Genomic DNA, 5,711 nt, shown 5'->3' with positions numbered 1-5,711 from the left:
ATTGGGGGATTTTTTTTGCGAGCTTTTTTTGCCGAGCTTTTTGGAGCAATGAACAAGGAGTCTGAGCTTTGCAAAGGACCATGAACTTACTATGAGCTTTGTAAAGGACCAAGAACTTACATACATATAAATAACAAGCTTTGAAAGATCAACATACAAAATATACATATACATATACCTATCTAAATTCATGCACCTCATACATATACACATACAAAATATACATATACATACATACATGCAAGAGCTACTACATACTAGCATATATACATACATACATACATACATACTTTCTTACTTACTTAAATATGTATAATTACATATATACATATACTATCTAAATTCATGCACCTCATACATATACACATACAAAATATACATATACATACATACATGCAAGAGCTACCTACATACTAACATATATACATACATACATACATACATACTTTCTTACTTACTTAAATATAAAAAACAATCCTTTAAAATTAAAAAATATATATACCGATCTTTAAAGTTCCAAACCATGAAAATCTCGATTACAAAGCAAGAGCTATCTATGCAGCAGCACTAACATATATACATACATTACATACATACTTTCTTACTTACTTAAATATATAACACAATCTTTTAAAGATCAAAAATGTATATATCGATCTTTAAACTTCCAAACCATGACAATCTCAGTTACAAAGTCTTTTGATCCACAAATTATAGCATTCTTCTACGTGTCATCCTGACCTAATGAGAAATCTCCCAGACATGCTTTGGCTACCTCCATGTCATTCTCTATCCCCATATAGTGCCTTTTTAACTCTTGGCATGCACGTCCCAAGCCTCCACATCCCGCAAAAACGTCCAAGACACCATCTCCTTCACTTGAGAAGGTCTCCACTAGCCACCTACAATGAAATGCAATCATAAACGTGCATCTAAGTATTTTGAAAAAGTAGCTATGAAAATGAACAGAATGAAAATTATCTCACCTAAAGAACATAGGAGATCTTTCTGCACCACCTCGAATGTAGCGCTCCAAGACCATCGTGCGTTGGAATGGATGCTTCTTATTCTTCTCAAAAATGAAATTTCGTTGAGCATTGAATAACTTCTTTGAAACATTTTGCCCAGCCTCACGATCAATAATAGGGACATGGCAATTTACTCGATAGAACATACTAAGCGCCAATGTATCCACCTACCATAACTAGAAAACATTATGTTTGGATATCCATACCACATAACATGTATACATAAAGGGAAATATTTGAGAGATTATGACTTACCTGTTCTCCATTCTCATACAAATAACTTAATTCCACATGAACAGACATTGTTCGATGCATGACCAATCCAACTTTCTTTCCCATGGAATATATTTTAGGAAGTTGATCCATTAGACTCAAACACACAAACCAACCCTCATCAGCCACCACAAACAAACCAACAAAACTGAGTGTGGCACGTATCAATGATGAAGAAACTTGATTCCATGACGGACACCCATTTGTATCTACATCAACAACCTATAAACCTGTAGGAAAGTCAGCCCATACGAGGTGAGCCACTGTATCTGAGGGAGCACCTCTATGAGATAGAGCCTTGGGAATCTTCATCAAGAATTCTTCCACACTACAAAAAAGATTTATGATGTTTGGTTTTGGTAAGTATAACTTGGAAAACTAATTATATGGTGAAATTATTCTTTTTACCTATCTGAGCCCTCCGAAAGAGTGTGGACGTCTACCAGCAATATGTGTGAAGAACATCTCTCACCTGCAAGTAAACAAGACAAAAAATGAGATGCATTTCAAAAGCACACACTTCTCAAAATAAATTTGCGATGGAAAGTACTCTTACTAGTCATGTCCATGATGTCATGTTTTCCTGACACCTCCCCCTCTTGAAGATGCTCTGGAGGGTCTCTCTCTTGATCTTCATTTGTGGGGTCTCCCTCTTGAACATCATGCATAATGTCAAGACGTCTCTTTGTTCGCCTCTCACGTTGCACTTGAGACGATGTAGATGTATGCTCTTTGTGTGATTGTGGCACTCGTGTGATAGTGGTGTGGATGGTTTTGGGGCCACGCGCGAGGATCCAACTACTGGAGACTGGGTCAAGTTTGTTGGCTACGGGGAAGGTATTCTAGAGTCTTCTTGAGTTGGGGGCTCTCTTTCAAGCTCAGATTGGTAATTCTTAAATTTTTCAAGAAATAGATCAAGATAATTTAATAAAAAGGTAGAAATCCTCAGACCTTTTTGTATATGTATATGTACATGTATATGTATGTGTATATGCATATGCATATGTATATGTATGTAGGTATGTATCTATGTATATGTATATGTATGTGTATGTATATGTATGTGTATGTATATGTATATGTATGTGTATGTATATGTATGTAGGTATATGTATCTATTTATATGTATATGTATGTAGGTATGTATATATCAAAACTTAACAACGTTTCTTTAAAATCTGATATGCCAAACCTTAAATGTAACATGAACTATGTATGTATGTATGTATGTATGTATGTACAAATTTGTAAAAAAATTGGACAGCATCTCCTTTGCATTTTCTAAAAAATCCCAAAATAAACTTCAAAACTTAACAATGTTTCTTTAAAATCTAACATGCCAAATCTTAAATGTAACATGAACTTTGTATGTGTTGGGAAAAGCATAATGAGTGATAATGCAAGCTTAATGTGAGCAAGGGATGCTAAATGAGCTATGGTGGTTCAAGATAATCCATGGTGGTCACATGAGCAAAAAGATAATTAACTCTTAATCAAGGATTAAGGGAACATAATGGCAGCATGATGAGGAGCTTCACATAGCATAGAAATTCGTGTTTTTCTCATTAGGAGGGCCATCATTTTATAGCCAAAGTGTACAAGGTTGAGTGACATCACTGCTTACATATCATCAAGGGCATCCAAGGCCATCTCCCCCCACATGGCTCCCTAGAATATAGCCTCCAGAGCATCTTCTGAAACTCGCCTATCTCAAGTGGGGGTTTACCCTTCACTCACCTAGATTCTCTTCATATTACATGGTCCTTTTACATTTCATTGTGTGCCTTAACCTTAGACCATGACACTGATCATATATTCCAACATCCTCCCTTGATCATGGCATGGTATATTGCCCTCCCTTGATCCAAACATTACATGAAAGAAAAAGCTTAACTCATAAGGAGTATAGCTCTACAGTACATAAAAGAAATTAGCATCGCTCATAGGGAGCCTAGCTTCTACATTGCGAAAAGAAAATAGCATGACATGAAAACATTCCTACAAGAAAACATTCCTACATGAAAACATTCCTCTCCCATACTGTGAGATCCCAGATCTCCACCATGCAACGGATTCGGGGTACTAGCAGCGGAAGTAGCACATCGTGCGCGGGTAGGGATCTCACACTCGGGGCCTCGCCCACGGATATCCGGACAAGAGACTAATCCGTCGGTTTGTCCAAAACCGAAACCGGAAAAACTTCCTTTACCCGGTAAGCACGGGCGATTCCACCAGGATAACTCTTTACTCTAACGTAGTCAAGATCATTACTGATCAAACTGATCCGACTGCACCTCTAATGGTACTTGGTTAGATCAAGGAAGAAACTTGCACTTGGATCATTTGGATCAACGCTTTTTTCCCCATCAAGAGGCACAGCCGTTGATTCCTATCCATAGAACAATTACTATCCGGGATTTACTTCATCTATCGTAATAATAGAAATTAAATCTCGATTTACGGATCCATCAGTCCAGCCTAACCCCATCCATTCCCATGGGTTAGCCAACCACCCAGCCACTGCAGTGATGGGATCCAATTAAGAATTTGGTTAGGTTTTTTCCCGGGTACCAAGGAAAAGAGTTCCAAGGCCCCCTAGCCGGAAGTTCATGCAAACATAAAACTAGTCACACCACTTACACACCCAATATGAAATTGCCTTTTTCTTAGCATCAGCTAACTTAAAAACAATCCTTTAATGAAACCATTATGTCACTGATGACAATCCTCAAAGTCTCTGGTTGAATCCTTATTTCCAGTCATTCATTCATCGGTATACTTATGGCATCATTGGCAACCAGAACGCTCACCACCTGTTCACTCAGGGGCCTTTTCCATAGTTCCTAGCTCATAGTAACCGGCAATATATTCATATAATAGAATGGAATCTCTGTGGAAGATCAGCAAGATCAACCCACAGATCCATATAAAAGAGCCATGGACTCATCCGCCGTTGAGGACCAGCAAGGTCAATCAACCAGATCCATGCCCGGTTTAAGAAAACAACTCTTACTCCTTGTTCCAATATCTTCCACGACGCACGTGTGGGTATCTTCGGCGACCCAGAGCCCGAGCACCGTATGGTCAGCACCCTCTAGGATCCTTCGCAGGTGACCTAGCGCTTCACTCATAGGCCGCTTCCTTGGTCCCTCATCCACCGTACCGGAAGCTCACCATTTAAATCGAACCGAGGCTGGTCAAGACCTCGATCGACCTTGCTACGTGAGACGTCCTCCATTGACTCTCCGTCAGCAGTTGCAACTTCAACAGTTAGGTCTTCATGACCTTAATCCACAACGACGGTCAAAATGCTTCCCCAGCATTCTTGACATAAAACAGTCATTTACAAACAGTCACAAAATACAGTTTCAAAATCGAACTCTCGTCTTTACACATTATCCCTCCTTAGTCCACATTCCGTTCAATGTGTACTCATTCTCATCCATTTTCTCATATCGACAACACATTAATTCACATACACATTCACATTCACATCCATACATCCACATCTACATGCATACATCCATTTTCACATCCTCATTTATACATCCACATCCCATATCCACATTCATACATACACATCCATCTCCACATCCATACATCCACATCCACATCCACATTCACATTCATACATCCACATTCCCATTCACATCTATACATCCACATACATACATACACATCTACATGTATACATCCACATCCACATTCATACATCCACACTTCCATTTCCACATCCACACATCCACATTCATATTCATACATCCACATTCACATACATAGATACACATCCATATTTACATTCATACATCCACATTCACATTCATACATACACATCTACATGTATACATCCACATCACATTCATACAACCAGATTACATCCATTCTCATCCTAACACATCCCATATACATCTTAACACATCCTAACTCATCTTAACACATTCTATCACATCTCATACACCTCTTATCATATCTTATCACATCTCATATCACAGACTCTCTTGCGTCTTGAAGGTGAGAAATCATCATGGATAAAACTAATTCCTGTTGCCAAGCCATGAAGGAGATTAAGAAGAAGGAGATCGATGGAGTAAGATTACTGTGAGCGATAAGTAAAAGTTACGACTTATATAAAGGAAGGAGTTAGCGTAACCTAGAAGCCAACGGTATCTTGCCATTGAAGTTTTACCGTCTTTCCATGATTTGGGTTTGGCACATATTTCTATAGAAGGCGTTAAAAACTTTGAGATGAGGAGATAAAAGAAGTTCGTAGGTTAAGTCACTTACTTCTTTTGGTCCACAATATTTGGGGGATAACTACTTATACTCCCCTAGAGATAAAGAAATTCTTTTGGTCCATATTCAATTGAAGACTATAACTGCTTCTTTGATTTCTCTGACTGTCCTCTTCTT

The 5,711-nt window shown here is 38.4% G+C and overlaps 1 long non-coding RNA gene across 1 annotated transcript; it reads right to left on the bottom strand.

Annotated features, from left to right (window-relative positions):
* Nucleotides 1-711: 711 nt before the first annotated feature.
* On the bottom strand, nucleotides 712-1,061 carry LOC147625852 (uncharacterized). The gene is made up of 2 exons (XR_015268811.1): nucleotides 987-1,061; nucleotides 712-902 (listed from the first exon to the last, which is right to left on the bottom strand). It is a non-coding gene; the product is annotated as an uncharacterized LOC147625852 (long non-coding RNA).
* Between the last annotated feature and the right edge of the window lie 4,650 nt (nucleotides 1,062-5,711).

The sequence above is a fragment of the Cibotium barometz genome, chromosome 23, assembly GCF_041138505.1.
Source record: "Cibotium barometz isolate CiBa-2024 chromosome 23, ASM4113850v1, whole genome shotgun sequence".
Lineage (NCBI taxonomy): Eukaryota > Viridiplantae > Streptophyta > Polypodiopsida > Cyatheales > Cibotiaceae > Cibotium > Cibotium barometz.
This window is presented reverse-complemented; position numbering and strand designations above follow the sequence as displayed.